At 35.9% G+C, this 20,988-nt stretch overlaps 1 long non-coding RNA gene across 1 annotated transcript in view; it reads right to left on the minus strand.

Annotated features, from left to right (window-relative positions):
- LOC127175877 (uncharacterized) overlaps positions 1–20,988 on the minus strand; it is a 44,275-nt gene that overhangs the window by 22,338 nt on the left and 949 nt on the right. The window lies entirely within an intron of this gene.

Consider the following 20,988-nt stretch of genomic DNA (forward strand, 5'->3'; position numbering starts at 1 on the left):
TAATTAGGATCGGCTTGCAATAGATTGATTGTGAAAGTGCGGGATGAAGCGTACGACCTCAAATGGAGTTGACTGGTCAACGGGGAAAAAGCTTTTCACATTAGTCAGAGCAGTGGGTGGTAAAGTGTTGCGGCGTTCTAGCCATGCATACACTTTTCTATTACGCATGCATTCGTGATGACTTCTTTGAAGTAGGCTTCTTTGACGCCACTTCCAGCTTGATCCCGGCGGAAGCGCATTTACTTGTTTCTGCATTTATAAACAATGGTGTGTTGGGTCAGCGGAGGTTACGTGACAGATGGCTTGGGTTCAGTTTGTGTGTTTATTGCAACTTAATTGCATGTCAGAGGTTCCTGTGGATATAGTACTGGTTTGGGATTTGTTTGAATTTTTTTTCTGTATTTCATTTCTGAAAAATGACTGTAGCGAACAGTAGTTTGCTACAGGCGTGTTATTGTTTTGATGTTTTATGTAATGCTTTGGGAGTTCACTGCTGATTGCTGTTTTACACATTTGCATTCTTGGTTAAAATAAAAAATTCAAATAAAAACACCTACACACATTGTCATTTGTAACCAAATAGAAATTTGTTGCAGAGATGTGAGGAAAAACCGAGGTCAGTTTGACATCAAGAGGGAATACTCCGAATTGGATTTCCAAAAGCACAAAAGAACCCTCTTCTCTTGAAATTCACATTGGTCACTGCCTGATAGTCAAAATGTGTGACTGCGCACACAAAAAATATGCAACCTATTTCATTTGCAACACATCATGTTTTAAGAACTTTAAGAAACTAACCCTATAAAGCCTGTCGTGAAATAGTCAGAAAAATCATGGTTTTGATATGGGAGAGTTATTTGAAACTTTTGTGGTTTTTGTTTAGTATCATGCTTTTATGACTCGTGTCATGTTATATAAGGAAAATATGGGGCTCATACTCAGAAGGGACCTCAGTTGTATTTAGGTTCAAACATAGCCAAAAAAGGTAATTTTTGACCCCGGACAACAAAACCAGTCATAAGCGTTAATATTTTTAAATGAAGCTGAATAAGCTTCCCATTGATGTATGGTTTGTTAGGATAGGACAATATTTGGCTGAGATGCAACTATTTGAAAATCTGGAATCTGTGGGTGCAAAAAAATCGAAATATTGAGAAAGTCTCCTTTTAAAGTTGTCCAAATGTTACGTAATTAAATTATAGTTAAATGTTAATGACTACAAAAGGAGTTACGTCTGAATTATCTCACACCTATATGGATATATTTGATTCCCTAATTGCATTGACTGCTCTAAAATATGAGACCACAATGTTTCAGGAATGTACTTATTTGATAACACTTATTTTCTATTTGGGTTTATGTATATGCTTCATTTTTTAAGACTGAGTGTTTTTCCAAGGCATTGATGCCAATGTTTCCTGTCATAGCTATGCAAAGGTTTGATTTCAAAAACTGTATCATAGCTATTTAACTACAGTTAAGGTCAAAAGTTTACATCCCCCTTTCAGAAAATAAGAGGGATCATATAAAAAAAAAAGCATGTTATTGATTATTTAGTACTGACTGGAATAAGATATTTCACATAAAATATTTACATATAGTCCACAAGAGAAAATAATAGTGGAATTTTTTAAAAGGACCATGTTCAAAAGTTTACATACACTTGATTCCTAATATTGTGTTGTTACGTGAATGATCCACAGCTGTTTTTCTGTTTAGTGATAGTTGTTCATGAGTCGTGTTTGTCCTGAACTGCCCACTGTTGTTCAGAAAAATCTTACAGGTCCCACAAATTCTTTGGTTTTCCAGCATTTTTGTGTATTTGAACCATTTCCAATAATGACTGTATGATTTTGAGATCCATCTTTTCAAACTGAGGATAACTGAGGGACTCATATACAACTGTTACAGAAGGTTCAAATGCTCACTGATGCTTCTGAAGGTAAAACCATACATTAAGAGCTGGGGGTGAAAACTTTTGAACAATGAAGATGTGTACATTTTTCTTATTTTGCCTAAATATCATATTTTTTTCATTTAGTACTGCCTCTTCAGAGACTACAGAAGACAAAATAAGTTCAGTTTACCCTGATCTTCAAATTGAAAAAGTTTTTACACCCTGGCTAAAAAGAGGTGTCAAAGTCTGGTTTTGTGGTGGCTGTGCTTTAAAATTAAAATTTTATAATCTTAATTCAACTAATGAAGGATTTTGAAAGTCTGAGAGTTATCAGTATTGAGTCCTACTGTAAGGATAACCATGTGTGGTTTAAATGTTTCAAAATGAGTAATAGTTGAATTTGATACAGGCTTTATAGGGGTAATGCACAACATTTAAACTTCATAGTAAGGTTCAAGTCCTTAAATGCATTAGATGATATGAACTAACAAAAGCAATACTTTTACAGCATTTTATTAATCTAGGCTAATATGCTTTAATATTGCAGGTTGATTAACTGTTTACACATGGAACATAAATTAATGCAATAGTGTTTTTTTTACCTACTGTAGATTAATGTTAAAAAACTACTCTTTTAGGTAAAGATCATGTTCCATGAAGATATGAAGATTTAAGTTCAATTTACCCTGATCTTTAAATTGAAAAAGTTTTTACACCCTGGCTAAAAAGAGGTGTCAAAGTCTGGTTTTGTGGTGGCTGTGCTTTAAGATTATAAAATTTTAATTTTAATTCAACTAATGAAGGATTTTGAAAATCTCACAGTAATCAGTATTGAGTCCTACTGTAAGGATAACCATGTGTGGTTTAAATGTTTCAAAATGAGTAATAGTTGAAAACATTCATCAGAAATTTAGTAAAAAGTAATCAAATGTAATCAGTTATATTACTTTAGTAAAGTAATTGAAATAGTTACAGTGCCTATTAGAGATGTAACAATATCAAAATCTCACGATACGATAATATTGCAATATGAAGTCCACGATGCTATATTTATTGCAATATTTAATTTTTTTTTTATATATTTCCTACCGTAAATATATCAAAACTTAATTTTTGATAAGTTAAATGCATTGCTAAGAACATTGTAAAGGCGATTTTCTCAATATTTTAATTTTTTTTTTTTTGTTTTTGCACCCTCAGATTCCAGATTTTAAAATGGATGTATCTCGGCCGAATATTGTCCTATCCAAACAAACCATACATCAATGGAAAGATTATTTATTCAGCTTTCATATGTATAAATCTCATTTTTTAAAAAATTTCCTCTTGACTGGTTTTGTTGTCCAGGGTCACATAATGGCATAATCGCCCAAAACACAACTTTAAAGACCTTTTAAGTTAGAATATTTTAAAAATCTATCTGTTTTGCCTGGAAGACCTACATCATTTCATATCGTCATATGAGCGCGTTAATATCGAGACAGTTTTGCTATCGCGATACCACAATATTGATAATATCGTTACATCCCTACTACTATTACATTTCATATAGGGTAACTTGTAATCTATAGCCTGTTACCTTCCAAAGTAACTTTCCCAACACTGGAAATCACGATCATCAAATTTGATACAGCCTTTATAGTGGTAATGCACAACATTTAAACTTAATAGTAAGGTTCAAGTTGTTAAATGCATTAGAAGATATGAACTAACAAAAGCAATACGTTTACAGCATTTTATTAATCTAGGCTAATATGCTTTAATATTGCAGGTTAATTAACTGTTTACGCATGGAACATAAATTGATGCAACAGTGTTTTTTAACCTACTGTAGATTAATGTTAAAAAAAAAAAAAAATCTGTGATACTATACCTAATGCATTCATTAATGTAATTAATTTAACCTTATTATATGAAGTGTTGCTGGAACTCTTTCTATGAAGCTGCTTTGAAATGACTTGCAAGCTAAATTCATGGATTTTAAATCTAAATGTGACCCTGGACCACAAAACCAGTCTTAATTAGCATGGGCATGTTTGTAGGAATAGCCATTAATATGGGTCAAAATGATAGATTTTTTTTTTATGCCAAAAATCATTAGGTTATTAAGTAAAGATCATGTTCCATCAAGATATTTTGTACATTTTCTCACGGTAAATATATCAAAACGTAATTATTGATGAGTAATACGCATTGCTAAGAACTTCATTTGGACAACTTCAAAGGTGATTTTTTTTGAAGTTTCTCGGCTAAATATTGTCCTAACAAACCATACATCAATAGAAATCTTATTTATTCAGCTTTCAGATGACGTATAAATCTCAGTTTCAGAAAATTTATTAAACCCTTATGACCGGTTTTGTGGTCCAGGGTCACAAATGTTCAATATATTTATTAAATCTATAAATATAAATGCAGCATTCTGCCATTGCACAGATTTGATGTGTGTGTGTCTATAGGCAAACTGATTCCCCTCTGCGAAGTGCCTAAACAAGCTCACCGCTATAATGTGGTGAAACAGCTTCATATTTCTAATATAACTTTATGCCTGCGCTTTTACAGTATGTTGAATCTTTGAGTAATGACACCTGTTATCGCACCTGAAGGTGGTCTATATCAAAAGCCTCTATGGCTTTTTTGCATTCTCTTGCATTGTTTAAAATGCTGTCAGCCATCCAGCAAGTCGCAGGTTATCAAACATTTCCCGATTAAACGTCTAAAGAATATTTCATCATAATTGACATGACTGAGACCCGCAAGTGAGTAATACTTATTTTCTCCAAGCGATTATTCAAATCAAACTGCTCCCTGTTGTCAAATGCCATCAAGCGTTGCTGTAGAATGTGTTCTGTTAGGCCACATACATGTTCAAAATGATCTTGTTTTGTTTAGCCAACAGATCTGCTTTACGCTCGCACAACTCATCTGTAATGACACGTTTCTGATGTTTCATTCTAGCGAGGAAAAGTATCGAGTGTCAAAGCTCTTCTCAGCCACGTAATGCACCTTTTCCTCAACACAGAGATTTTCAGATACGGAGTGATGTCCTCTCGCCCCCCGTTTCTCTCTCACATTACTCATACTGTCTGTGGTTGACCTTTCCCTCCAGACATTACGGTTCTCCAAATAGGAAATGTACTACAGTGAGGGAGGCAGAGTGGACAAGCTCTGTACAAGTTCACCGCTGAGACGAAGTGCATTTATACTGGGTCTGAGCACGAAACCTCGAGTTGGAGATGCACTCGCTCAGTGGCAGCTTGAAGACGTCAACTGTGTGAATTAATCACGAGTAGGATTGTATAATTTGCCGGTTGTCGCAAGATGTAACTGCTAATTGCTTGAGAAGCACAAAATAACTTAAGGAAGTCGATTTCCGATGTTCCATTGTTCGGTTTTCTCACGGGTTCTTAACACCTTCCTCTTCTCTCCACATTTTAGCAGCCCACATGCTCACATTCTGTCAGGCTTCAGCTGTCAGCTTTTATTTGGAGTATTTGATTCGGGGTTCATTATAATTGCTGCATCTGTCAAGGATGTGCAGTGGGTTTGACCCGACCTCCTGATTTCCCTCCAGTCTTTCAAACAATGGGCACCCTCAGTGTCTCCTCCTTTTGTTCAAAGGTCATCTGGGTGTTTCATGCATGCTGTTTGATGCCGAAAAACCTCTCCAGTTTTAACAGGGGCGCATCATTTGGAAATCTAGCTAAGGTCAGTTTTACCTGCTGCTGGTTTTTTGACAAGCAAGGTTTTTTTTTTGGCATGAGAGCTTATTTTTAACTCTCTTTGGACTTTCTTCGCTGGACATGGACAATGCCAAACAGTCTGATTGCTTGGGAAAAAAAGAAAAAGTATTTTTTTGGAAAATTTCAGTTTTTAAACTTGACGTGCAACAGTATCACCTCGCCTCAAATTCTTGTATTTTCTCTCTCAGGATCCGTCAGGCAACCCGATCGCATCTGAAATTGGCATGACATGATTGGTTGAAATGTGATCAATCAAACAACGTGTTTTTTGACAGTTCAATCAATTGCGAAAGTATTCTCACGGCTTCCTGTTATGCTACAACAAATGATTCTGAGGCTTGACGCGTATGAAAAGAAATGTCTTAGAGGTATTACCCTTCAGCTGGCCGTGAGAAGACAGGCAGCAAATTTAAATCCAGTCGCTCACACCTGAATCTCAGAGCATTAAATTGACTTAAATGGACGGCTGAGAGATTTTGTTGGATTGTTGTGCTTGGTAACATCCATCTCGCAAACAACAATACTGTCTTTTATATAAGCATTTCAACACTACATGGAAAGACTCAACTCTTTAACATTGCTAACAGGGCAAGATGTCTTTTTAACTGACACCACGTAACCCAAAAATGCAACCCAGGCTCATGAAAATACGTGCCTCTATATACATTTCTGCAACACTGTAATTACGTACCTTACTGCGCGTTTTGTGGCCATTTCAAAGTGAAATGTTCAGAGAGTGGTGCTAAAACACACGTTCAATATGTGACCATAACATGTTTTTATTACGTTTGTACAGGTACGTTTTGTAGCTGTTCCAGAGTTCAAGTATCCGAATAGTCGCTAAAGGTTAATGCTCTAACATGTTGGAAATATCCCCTACACCAAACCTAACCCTAAATCTGATAGTGTTAACAGATGCAAAAGTGATATCAAAATGCATTTGCTGATGCAGCCATGCTTTTTTAAATTCCTTATGCTGATTTGAGCTGTTTTGTTGAACCGTAGTTTCACGGGGGTCCTCATTTCTCAAGTGCAATGCCGTATCGTGAGCTACCGGCAAATCTACTAAATTAGTAAGCTTGTGCATATGAACCTGTATTTGTGTATGTAAACTCTGGACCTTTGTGTGAAAAGGAATAAAAGTTGTCTGAGTTTTACTGCCTCTATTGTTCATTTCAACTGGGAACAGTGATTCGTACATGTATACAGTCATGGCCAAAAATATCGGCACCCTTGCGATTCTGACAAAAAATTGTTGTGGTTGCAAATGTTTTGGTACACACATGTTTTTTTGTTTTTTTGTTTTTTTTGCAAACAACAAAAAAAACAGAAGAAAAGTCAAATCTTATATAATTCCACACAGAACCCAAAAAATACACTGAACAAAATTATTGGTACCCTTAACTTAATATTTGGTAGCACCCCCTTTGGAAAAAAAAAACTGAAATCAGTCGCTTCTTGTAACCATGAATGAGTTTCTTACACCTATGTACTGCAATTTCGGACCACTGTTCTTTTGCAAACGGCTCCAGGTCATCCCGATTTGAAGGATGCCTTCTCCCAACTGCTGTTTTGAGATCTCTCCACAGGTGTTCTATGGGATTCAGATCTGGACTCATTGCTGGCCATTTCAGAACTCTCCAGTGCTTTGTTTGTAACCATATCTCAGAGCTTGTTTTAGGTCAATGTCCTGCTGGAAGACCCATGACCTCTGGTGGAGACACAGCTTTCTGACTCTGGCCCCTATGTTGCGCCCCAAAATTCTTTGGTAATCGTCAGATTTCATGATACCGTTCACACAGTCAAGGCATCCAGTCCCAGAAGCAGCAAAGCAACCCCAAAACATCTTTGAACCTCCACCATGTTTGACTGTAGGGACTGTGTTCTTTTCTTTGAAGGCCTCATTTCTTTTTCTGTAAACTGTGCCATGATGTCCTTTACCGAAAAGCTCTACTTTTGTCTCATCTGTCCACATTACGTTCTCCCAGAAGGATTGTGGTTTTGTCACATATGTTTTGGCAAACTCCAGTCTTGCTTTTTTATGCCTCCTCAGTGGTGTCCTCCTCAAGCTGCAGATCAGCATGAATTTGTTTGGAAGTCAATCAGGGTTCTTTATCCACCATTCAAACAATCCTTCGTTGTAATTTTTCATTAATTTTGCTCTTCCGTCCACATCCAGGGAGGTTAGCTACAGTGCCATGGGCTGTAAACTTCTTGATAATATTGCACACAGTGGACACAGGAACATTAAGATCTTTGGAGATGGACTTGTAGCCTTGAGATTGTCCATGTTTTTCCCACAGTTTTTTTTTCCCTCAAGTCCACAGACAACTCTTTACACTTCTTTCTTTTCTCCATGCTCAGTGTGAGACAACACAAAGGTTGAGTCAACATTTCTCCATTTTAGTATGATGATTATATTGCTCACACCTGTTACTTGCCACAGGTGTGTCTAAATACAAATTACATGAGCATCACATGAAAAGCAATTATTTCTTACAATTTTGACAAAGTGCCAAGAATTTTGTCTAGTCCATTTTTGAGTTCTGTGTGAAATTTTATCAAGTTTGACTTTTCTTCTCAGTTTTTTTTTGTGTTGTTGCAGTGCAAACAAAAACAATAAGCATGTGAATACCAAAACATTTGGAGTTGGAACAATTTTCTGAGATAAGTGTTGCATTTTCTGACAGAATTGCAAGGGTCCCGATATTTTTGACCATGACTGTAGGTATGGTTTTTCAGTTTTTGCAGAAATATATTTAAAAGCTGTTTTTTCCAAATGAGCCAGCAATGATTTCTTCAGGGGAGCACAAAAGGGAAACGTTCCTTTTCATGCAATTACAATGAACTTTCAAGCAAAAAGCACTAAACAAAGCACTATACAAGTGGTCAATTGCATCAAACAATAACTTTGTACAAAGACTTGTGAGACTTACAGTCTCCTCCAGAGAGTTGTTAACCATAGTGACTGACGGAGTCATAAGTCAAACTTTAAAGTGTATGAGTCCAATTCATAAATCATTCAGCAGTTTTGTGAACTGAATTAGCTAATTTATTAAACAATTAATTCACAAGTTGAATGTTGCTACTTCTCTTTGTTTTTTCTTTTCTTTTTTCACTTCCAGAATCAAAATTTCCTGATAATTTATTCACCCCCATGTCATCCAAGGTGTTCATGTCTTTCTGTCTTCAGTCATAAAGAAATTAAGGTTTTTGAAAAAAAATAAATAAAAACATTCCAGGATTTTTCTCCATATAGTGGACTTCAATGGTGGCCAACAGGTTGAAGGTCCAAGTTGGAGTTTAAATGCAGCTTCAAAGGGCTCTACACGATCCCAACCAAGGAATAAGTGTCTTATTAAGCGAAACGATTGGTCATTTTCTAAAAAAAAATGTATATACATTTTAAACACAAATGCTCAACTTGCAGCATTACGTAATCACGTTGGAAAAGTAGAGAAGGGCACAAAACTCCATCTCATTTTCTTTTACAATTTCAAAATCGTCCAACATTGTTGTTTTTTGTAAAGGATGTTTGACTTTCTTTGCATGTGCGCTTCTTAAATACTGGGCCGGTGCTTCCACCTACGTCACATGCTAGCTAGTGCAGGATGAACATTTGTGGTTAAAAAGTATATGTAATTTGTAATTATTTGTATTTTTCTTAGAAAACAACGATCGTTTCGCTAAGCGATACCCTTATTTTTTGGTTGGGATTGTGTAGAGCACTTTAAAGCCGAAACTGCAGTTTGGACCTTCAACCTGCCACCAGTGAAGTCCATTACATGGAGAAAAATCCTGGAATGTTTTCCTCAGAAACCTTAATTTCTTTTCAGCTGAAGAGAAAAAGACATAAAACATCTTGGCTCACATGGGGGAGAGTAAATTATCAGGAAATTTTTATTCTGGAAGTAAACTTATCCTTTACAAGGCCCAGTCCTCATTCACTAAGAACAAAAAAATTCTAATGAATTGTATAGGTCTCTCTTTTTATGCAATAACAATGCACTTTCAAGCTTCAAAAGCACCCATACAGGTGCTGTACATGACTTGTGCATTTCTCATGTCAAATGATAAATTTGTGTAAAGATTTTGTGAGACTCGCAGTGCTCCTTAGAGTTGTTAACCACAGTGATTGAATGAGTCACTGAGTTAAATTAGAAATGGAGTCCAATTATGAATGAATCACTCAAACCAGTTTTGCGAGCTGAATCAACTAATTCATTAGAAAAGATGAGATGCAAATAATGATTTGTTTTCAAATTAGATGTCACTTGTCACATGAATTTGGGTTGTCAAGATTTTCATTGAATAGTCATTTAAAGTATTGTCTGTTCCTTATACAAAGCTTTAGTATGTATTTGAATTGTAGAACGTACATCATTTTTGTAATCACTTTTGCAGTGATGCCATAGAACAATGGCAGTCATGGCCTAATGGTTAGAGAGTCAGGCTTGTTACCCAAAAGTCGCTGGTTTGATTCCCGCACCAGCAGAAATTGAAGGTGAGGATTGTGAATGAACAGCACTCTTTCCACCTTCAATACCATGACTGATGTTCACTTCTCATTGCTGTGTGTGTGCACTCGTGATGGGTTAAATGCAGAAGACCAATTTTGAGTATGGGTCACCATACTTGTCAATAGGACATCACTCTTCATAGAACCATTGATGCCAATAAAAAACTTTTATTTTTAAGAGTGGATCTCATTTTTCTTTTAAGAGCGGACGCGGCCATTTGTAAATTTTATGGGTCTGGCTTCTGTTGTCATCAAGAAAAGCTCATTTTGCTGCTTGATATTGCAAATTGGTGTCTCTTACTATATTATTTTAATGTAGTATCTTAATTATGAACACACTTTGTAGTGCAAATAGTTTTACCATTTACTGCATGTTGTATTCTTCTCATTATTTCCCTATAGCAGCTAATGAACCGGAAATCTCGCCCATAAGCTTTACTTCCATGTTGAAGAATTAGGTAGATATCCTTCTTTTTTTGTTTTAGAGCTTAACAGACCTAATCGTCATTCACTTTCATTACACTGAAAACAGTGACCAACATATACATAAAAAAATTCCCATTTTTGTCCCACAAAATGACATTGTACAGATTGTACAGATGGAATGACATAAGGGTACATAAGGACAGAATTATAATTTTTGTATAAATTAGCTTCCAAATCAAATGACTTGTTTCTGAAATGTAAGGTTTAACTGGGTTTCTGCCATAGGTTGCGCTGACTCAGAGCCATTTACTTAAACATCAACACATTTTTCGTGAAGAGCTTCTCTTCCTGTTGGCGCTCATATTCCTGTAATACGAATGCTGGGAGCAGTGTGGCATTAAATTAAGGGAGTCAGCATCCATAGCATTAGCAATCAAAATGTTCTTACTGATATACTTCAGGGAAAAACAAACATTTTGCCATGTCTAAGCAAGCTGAGCTTGTGTTTGTGTTGGTTTTTATATCCAATCTCTTCTAATATTGATTTTGCTGAAAACACTATGTAATCTATACTATATCAGATGTACCTTAAACTAACAGCCTAGCTCTTTCCTGCTAGAACGACCGATGAGAAACACTCTCAGTCTCTCAGTGATTTCCAATTTCAGGTTTTAAAAAATGTTCAATTGTGTTGAGGAGAGGGATGCTAATGTTTCTTAATTATCAGACTTAAGATTTTCACCTGGAGAACGAAAAAATCAGTTCTTATAGAAATTAAATCTCTTAAACTTGCATTTAAAGAGTCTCGTCAAGAGACCGGAGTATTAGAGATATAAGGAACAGGTTTTTAGATTTAGACCAGCAACAAACCACTCTGAACACCGCATAGCAATGCCATGGCAACCACCAAGAGCACCTTAGCATGGTTAGCAAGTTTTGCACAGGCAGGCACCACTCACATTTCCATCTGAGAACCTGTGCTACAATCTAACATCTCAACCAATGCACAGACCAAAAAATATTCCAAACAGAAGTCAGACTCAAAAAATGTGTTCGAGATTTCTTCAATCAGCGCTACAGGAATGGGCAGCGTTTCAACCGGAGTCCATCTGCATCTCCATTGATTTTCAGTACGGAAAGGAAGCTGTGAGCAATCTTGGGCGGAAATACACAGTGCAGATTAATTCACAAGACGAAGACAACATCCTACAGAACAGAACAGAGTTCAGAGGCGCCAAACAGAAACTGAAAAAATATATTTTCTGTCTTGTTTTTCAATATCCTATGTACAACTATGCAAAGTTTTCAGAGTGCTTGACTAGTTCTATACAGTAGTGTATTTCTCTGTTTTTGCTGTACTGCTATTATCGACAGGGATTACAATTATGTAGCCTAATAAAGAAATAAACTGTCCTGCATATGGGTCATTCTGTACTTGTGGGTACATCTCATGTCCGTGAAGTATATTTTTAATATATTTTCATCAGTATAAAGCCTCTATGCTTAATTTTCTAGTACGCAATTATATTTTTCACAATCACACTACTATATTTTGAAAAGGCCATATCTTTTGTTCAGAAATGATGTTCACATCACATACAAACCTGGTATTCAGATGTCTGATTTTGTAAAGTTGCTCATTCTACTTTGCATTTAAGCATGAAAATTACCTCAAATATAAATTAATTTCATAGTTTTGCCTTCAGTTAGATTAGGTTATCAAGACATTTGGGTGTGCGTTTCAAAAATAATAAGTGTTTATTGTGATATAACTTTTTTTATTTGTGTCCAAGAAACCATTGTTACCAACTTATGTTTTGTTTTTGAAAATATATTTCTAAACACACCATATGCTCAGTAGTTCTAGACTTCTATGTCGAGTATAGGCCCAAAACACTAAAAATGTCAACTAAGTAACCTGTCAACTGTGTTACCCAGTAAATGTAACATAGTGGACAGTAGCAAACATAGATTACCATCTATTTTATGCACATATTCCTACAGATCACCTTTATTTTTATAGCACTTTATACAATATAATGTTTTAAAGCAGTGTCATGTTTGGTTTTTTGGGAAACAGGAAAACATTTTCTTCCCATTATCAAATTCTAAATGTACCCCTAATTACAGAATGACCCATATGATGATTTTTTAAAAGTTTCTTTGTAATGAAACACTATATTAATCCGTATACATTTGAAAATGCCGTTTTCGTTTTAAAACGTTCTGTCCACATTAGCTTTTTCAAGCGTTTTCCAAAAGTTTCTCAACCACACTGAAATATTGAAAAAACGTTAAATTCCCCTTACTTCGCATGTGTAAAACCTTATAAAAGCTCACTAAGATCAGGGAGGGTTGCCAGGTTTTCACAACAAAACCTGTCCAATTGCTACTCAAAACTAGCCCAATCTCGTTTCGAAGGATATCCCCTTCAAAAATCGCGTTGGGGGCTAAAATACATGTTTTCGTCAGGGTTCCCCTGGTAAATATCAGGGGCTAAATATGACGTTATTGGGGTCGGAAATCAAAAACAACCCGCGGCAACAGTGTTAAAGTAGCCCAATTCCGCGAGAAAACCTCATGTTTTCCTTGACAAAAACGCTGTCTCTGTGTGGAACGAAAACGAAAACGTATTAGTATGGACAAAATAGAAAAATAGTTTTCTAGCAAGGGATCACTGATCTGAACTGACTTCCGGATGTTGACTGTCATCACCTGTGTGTGTTGTGTGGAAAGCTAAGCACTCACTGCTAACACAATCACATTATATCCCTCCTTATGTTTTTAAGAGAAAAAAACATTATGTCTGTTGCTTGCTGTGCCCGAATTGCCACATGCTAGGTGATTTAAATGTCTCAGGCTGTGGGGTAATGGGGGGCATGGAGAGGTGTTTCCTGAAAATCAGTCAAAACAGCTATCTACACTGTCTGACTCCTCTCTGATGTTTTATAGCAGGTGGGAGGAGAGACCTGATCTTCGGAAGTTCATGGTAATTTATGTGAAGCCCTTCAAGAGAAGAAGGGTCGTAATTTACCTGTGTACCTGTATATTGTGCTTCCTACGTCAGGTTTATAGTGGCATGGCAATCAGCGTGATTTTAATGGATTTGTTCCTTTTGACTTGATTTTATAATGTGTTTGTCAATTAGAATTGAGGGAGGCTGTGAAATCAATTGTGTTAAAATGACACTTTTGGGAAAACATTTCATATGCATATGCATAATATTTGCATTTTCTAAAGGAAATATAAATGGTGCAAGGCAGCAAAAGGATACTGTTAGAGTTGGTAAGGATAAAAATCCTAAATAATGAAAAAAGGGAGAGACTGATAGTCATTTGAAATATAGAAGGATGAATACAGATATTTAAAAATGAAAATATATACCCTAATAAAATATATCCTCCTAATATTTAATGAAAGGCACTATTCGTAATACAAATTCTAAAAGTAAATAAAAAAAATAAATTACAAATTAATTATTTATTCCTCTGAGGAGGCAAGGGAGGCAGTGACTGCTCAAAATATTGGATGAGTAGTACAAGAATAAAACAATGTTAATATCACAAAATATAATATTAAAAAGTGTATAAATCACTTGTTTTTATAAAGAAACATTGTGGTGGGTTTGGTGGGGAATAATTAAGAATGAATGGGGGAAAGTCACTTGGGAGGAAGCAATGCCTCCATTGCAATATGATTGGATATAACTGGTTATGTTCAGCTGTGATTGGTTAATGTGATAAATCCCACCTCTTGTATTTGTACACATTACGCAAATCATTCCAAATGAACAATTTAATGGAGTTAATGGAAAGACTCATTTTAAGTAAATTTAAGTTGTTTTAAATAACTCACACATATAACCACTTTTTCTGTCAAAATAAGGCAAAGTGGGACGAAAACATGATCTTTGGGAGTTTTAGTGGGTAATCAGCCTTGGTGAATTTTACAGTAAATATCTGTGTCTGTGACCAAAATTCACCAAGATTTGATGACTGAAGATCCAAAAATTAAAAAATAGTTAAAAGTTACCTATTAAAAAGAATAGCTGAACAAAAGATCACAAATAAAATATATTGATTTAAACAGATCACCCTTTGCAGCAGAATTAATTCACAAACAAAAGACAGTTTTGACCTAAATATGATTTTCAGTAACAATAATTAATCCTATATTTCGACATTAATAACTTACCTTTCGCAGCATTGGTCGCACGCGTGCTCACAAGATTTCCCGCTTCTTACTTATGAATTCAGTTCACTGGAGACTCGCTCTAAACGGATCATTTGAATCAGTGAATTGTCGACTCGTGAACAGCTGCAATCGGATCATTACAATTCGTGAATGAATCGTTTGGTGAAATTTGCGAATCGATTTAACAGGTTCATTAAAAAGAATCAGTTTGTTCATGAATCAGATACCACTTCTACGTCTCAGAGCATGAGATTTTTTTTAAGAAGTAACGATATGTTTTATGAAATTAAGTGAAAGTTACTCAAAATAAAACTACTTCAGTAAAGTACAGATATTTGAAAAATGTACTTAAGTACAGTAATGAAGTACAGCTACTTCGTTACTGCCCACCACTGCAGAATATTGATTACAGTGTTAATGTAAAATATATATATGTTTGGCCATGTTTTTTAGATACGCAAATGTCCTTATAGACACTTGTGCCACTTTGGACCATGCATACCGATTTTCATGTCGATAGGACAAATGGTTGCGCAGCCCTGGTGAAAAAAACAGCATATGCTGGTAGGTATGTTTTGATGCTGGAATGCTGGTTAGGTAGGTTTTGATGCTGGTTTAAGCTGGTCCTTTGCTGGTTTGTGCTGGTCCTTAGCTGGTTTATGCTGGTCCTTTGCTGGTTCATGCTGTTCCTGGACCAGCAACATTACCAGCAAAAACCAGCAAAGGACCAGCTTAAACCAGCATTAAAACCTACCTAACCAGCATATGCTGTTTTTTTCACCAGGGAGTTATAGCCATTTTTATGTTTTTCCTCTCTTATAGCGCCATGAAGGAGCCATTTCAAAAGCTGGTAAGTTTTATTTTAATATTCATAAGATTTGCATGATATATCAAGATATTTGCACAGCATAGCATGTCTACTGTCATAAGTGAAAACAGTGCTTATTTTATTTTCAAGGCATATTTTGGACTCTTGTATGCTAAAGCTAGAAGGTCATCATTTCAATAACAGGTAAAGCGGCAGCTATTTTGATTTGAAGAATTGTTGTGTTATGTCACAAATTCAGAGATGGCAAAAGATGAAGTGCAGATTCAATCTCAGAGCAATGTTTAATTGATAACCACTAAGTTAGGTCACCAACCTCACGTTTTTAATTCACTTTGTAATGTGTTTTCACTATACAAATGCTTATCACTTCATACATTTGGATGAAATATATGGTGGATGTATTTAGAAATGAAGGCTTTTTGAGCTGACTGGCAGATTGCATTTGTAACCATAATAAATCAATTATGATATATATAAAAAATATGTTTAGGAGTGAAAAATCCTGACTGCACGTGCTGTTGGAGCCATGGCCTAGTGGTTAGCACATTGTGATGCTGAGTCATGAATTCAAGTGGTCTCTCTACAAACATCTTTTAGTGTTTGTGTAAAATGTGTGCACAGTGGACTGTGATTTTGCTTCATATGAATTTCCTATTCCTGCAGAAAAATGGATTTCGTAGGTTATTTTATGAAAAGATAAATACAAATGTTTGCTAAGTCTCTCATGCTATTCTTTGTGGACATAAGAGGACATTTTAAAAGCAGCCCACATCTGACTCACGCACGCTATCTTTATGGACGGTGAAGCAGTTCTAACACTCCAGCAAGCAATATTTTTCATGCTTGTTTTGCAATGCGTCTCTCTAACACGCACAAACATCCTGACTGCCTAACAGAAATGTTTTTTTTTTATTTTATTTTTTAAAATTGAAAATGTGAGCTCACAAAACAATGTATATACTTGATATATTTTTGGTTTGTTTTCTGTGAAATAATCTCATCTGAAGGTCGTGCTAAGATCATTCTAAATGGAATTGGTGGTGAATTGTTGCTAAAGGCTAAAGGGATGAATTTGTTTTTAAGCTCTTATGGGGAAAAAGCTCATAAAAGCCTAAGTCATAATGGAATCATGAGTGTGGCTTAGACATTTATTATTATTATTTCCCTGAGATCTGATGCCTTTCTAGCTGTCACTGTAAAACTGCTGCCAGTGCATTTGTTTTCACATGTGGCCCTGTATGTGCTCTCTTGTCCAAGTCGATTTGTGTGATGTAATTACAGTTAAAATGCTTTGAGCTGACTCTTTAATTGCCTCCCTCGAGTGATTGGTGGTGATCGAGTTCATCATGGCATGCTTGGTGTCTTCAGTCAAGGCTTTGTGATTATTTGTGGCAGTGCTTGGGCTCTGAATCTAGAAAACAGAGCTGTTTGATAAGCTATATATAGGGCCATCAGAACAAACGCATTAGTTTTTCACCTCGCGTCTGCTTGATTCCACACCGTATACATATCTTATCGTTCTGTCAGTTGTTCAAGTGCACTTAAAGGTGTTTAAAGTGAATATAGACCTCCAATGCCATTTGTGCGACTGAAAATAAACATGCGCGTCTGCTCCGTATGCTGTTGTGAAATATGTCATGCTGCCTGTCAGATGACCTCACGCATACTGTAGGTTTACTTGCTCGCTTTTTAAATGGCTGTCATAGCTAGATGGATTCAAGTGTGATTTATATATTTTTTCCAAGGCGTTAGTCACCATCATATTTACAGATCTGGATCACCCACTGAGTTCTTTTAATCGCTTTCCATTAATTTATGCTTTTGAAAGAGGCTGATGTGGTCTAAGTAATGCTAAATGGTGATTCACTAAATGGTAGTGTGTCGCGGATTTCACAAAAGTAGTATGATTTTTATTTTTCGATTTATTTAAAGAATTTAATCAAAAATTACATTTAAGACATGTCCCTGGTGAAAAGAAAATATACTTAAGTTGTACATATTTGGATGCACTTATCATATTTTACTATAGTAAGTACATATTAAATGTGCTATTTAACAACTTCAAGCATATTAAGTGTTATTTTATATATATTTAAGATTCATTTTGAGATAATTGCAATATATATACTTGGCTGTGCTAAAATGGAACCACTTTAAGTACATTTAGTTTAAATGTGATTTATAATACACTTTAATGCTATACTAGACAAAGTATATTTTAAGCTTCACATTAGTAATGTACCAGCAGAACACTATCAGAGCTGCATTAGTATATTAAGAATGTTTTACAAAATCATTCAGAATAACACTATATACTATAATAACAATATATTTTTATTGTTAAAAAAAACAGTGCAAAACACACCTTCACTACGAAAAAAAAAAAAAGAAAATAAATTGTATAAAATGTTACAAAAGATTAATATTTCGAATAAACACTTTCTTTATATGCATCAAAGAATCCTAAAAATAATAATAATAATAATAATACAGCAATTACTGGGATTCAAGCATTTTAAGGCATTTAAGCACATATGAAAAAATACATTATTTAGCAAGTCTGTAACCACCTAAATTATTTTTTTATTTAGAATCTTTTTTGACAAATTTTACCATAGAAATATTGTTTTTATTAAACTCCTTAAAACTTTGCATGCTTGTTTAGAATGACCTGTCTCATGTGTTCTGCAAATTTTGGACAGGCCCATAGACCCCATTATAACCTCCCAAAGGGTACATTTTTGGATAATTATTGGCCTAGAGCAGCAGTTCTCAACTCTGGCCCATGAGATCTATTTTCCTGCAGAGTTCAGTTCCAACCCTTATCAAATAAGGCTTTTTAGGATCTCTAGAAAGTTACAGGCAGGTGAGGTTGATCAAGGTTGGAGCTAAACTCTGCAGGAAAATGGATCTCGCAGGCCAGAGTTGAGAACCCCTGGCCTAGAGGGTCTAGAGGACTGTACTGCAGTGTTTTTTTTTTTTACATCTTCTTAATCATTAAACAAACGACTTGATTGACAGCAGTGGTTCTAGAGGCAAAGTTGTCCAGAATGAGGAGTTCTATCATATGATACGAATATTGTGTGCATGTGTGAAAAACCACACAACGTACAATCATTTACGTCATTGAAAAATGTGAGCCCCTTCCAGTGGCTGATTTCTTTCAGATTTCTCACAGACCTTTGGGGCCGTGAGTTGAGCAGGCCAACAGAGTTTCGTTTCAATAGGACTCCGTTAACCTCGTCGGCCAATGTTTTTTGAGATATGCAAATGTCCTTGTAGACATTTGTGGCACCTCGGTCCAAGACCGTGGTCACTGATTTTCACGTTGATAAGACAAATGGTTGCACAGTTATAGCCATTTTTATGGTTTTTTTCCCCCCCTCTTACGGCACTAACAAGTGGCCAAGCTCCACAGTTTGTTTCCTGTGACCATAGATTGAGCTCTTACATAAGGGTCTTACATAAGTTTGGCGGAGATATCTTATTCCATTCAGGAGTTATAAACATTTTACCAAAAGTGGCCCTGTCCCTTTCAAACGATTTGGCATTCCTTTGTGATGGTGAGTTAAAGGTTCAACTTTTTTTTTGATAATTACTGATATTCACTCTCTAGAGAATCTTTCTCCACTGGTTTGCTTCCGATCGGGTGAAAAACCTAGGACTAGTTCGCAAAAGTAGTAAAATGTTAAATACCCGAAAATTTCGAATCTGGCGTGCATTTTGTCTGGCGTATGCCAAGAATTCCAACGACAAATAACACTTGAGCCTGCGACTGATGTTTTAGGAGTTATAAGCGATTTCATCACTGTAGCGCCCCCATCAGGCTATTTGGGGCGAGACTTGGTCACATTGTAGGTGGTGTGAGTACTACCATCCCTCCAAGTTTCAAGTCTCTATGACTTACAGTCTGGTCTGCAAGATCAATTTTACGTGGAGATCGCTGATCCGTGACCATTCTAACAATTACAACAGGGTTTCGGCACTACGCACTTAAATGCCTAAAATATTAAGCAGTGAAGCCTGTTTTTAACATTGATAATAATAAGAACCAAATCTGTCTACCAATAGTAATTCATAATTTAGCACCAAAAATCAGTTTTGCAATCATAGGGGAAATGACAATTTAAAAATGTATTAAAATTGAATTGAAAAACAGTTCTTTTAAATTGTAAGTAAATGTAGCCCGCTTTGGTGAGCATAATTTAACTTATATACAAACCATATACAAATATGCAAATCTCTCAAACCATGTGTATATATATATATATATATATATATATATATATATATGGTTAAGAGATGTAATGGTACCACTACCAGTATTTTGAGGCATTGGGTGCTGAGATGCTGCTGTGACACTGGTACACCATGTAACACTAATAGCTAGCAATGAATTTCCTGGCCAAAGACCCGAGATGGAGGATCTAATTTGTATCCATTTCCTTGAATTCCTTTTCCACATTTCTTGTGTTAAATTACTCAGTGTTTTCCTGCTTTTACAATTAGATCACGCTGGCAGCCAGGAGATTAATCGAGCACCCAGACGACGTTTGTGTGGACGTGCCACTCAAGGAATGTGTGCTGCATGCGTCTGTCTGTGTTAGCTGTCTGTAAAGACCATGTGACCAGCTTCCTCGCCCGTCTTTAATTTCCAGCCGAATTGAATCAGGCTAGATCTACAGTCAGCGTGTTTGTGATTGATCTTTTGCCCGCCTGTCAGTGGACAGAAATTAAGAGTAGATTCACTGTAATTGTACGCAAAAACAGAATCAAAGTAAAACATATTATTTTAACCTTACGCCTGGATAATTCAAACTCCCCACGAGGACTGGAAGTATCATGATTTTCATGTTCCTTGCTCAGCTCTCGGAATATATTAGCGTTAATATATACAGAGCAATATTAGGATTCAAAACGTTCAAGTTTATTAGCATTCCTTCAAGAGGCTGAAATATGAGCAAATCATTACACCCTGCTGTTCACTCTGAAGCATGAGGAGCATTGAATAATCTCACTGTTCTTTAATCAGGCCTCAAACTTAATGCAGTGGTTCTCAACCGGTGGGTCATGACCCAAAAATACTTCACAGGTCTGTTCTGATAGGAAAAAAAAAAACAATGCTAAAAGTAATGTTAAGATTAACTATCCATATGACCCTACACAGCAAAATAAGTAGGCTTTTAATAGTGAGAAGCCTATCTTTTTTATTGTGGATGTCAAAGGCTGTGGGTCAAGTCCAACCTTGTGCAAATCTATTCTCAACAACCAGCTGAGAACCACTGACTTAAAGCAGTGTTTATAAGCAAGCTGAACTACAGTTGTGACATAACGTTGATTCTAACACAAATTACTCATAATGGCTGTAAATGAGTAGAGG

The sequence above is a fragment of the Labeo rohita genome, chromosome 14, assembly GCF_022985175.1.
Source record: "Labeo rohita strain BAU-BD-2019 chromosome 14, IGBB_LRoh.1.0, whole genome shotgun sequence".
NCBI lineage: Eukaryota > Metazoa > Chordata > Actinopteri > Cypriniformes > Cyprinidae > Labeo > Labeo rohita.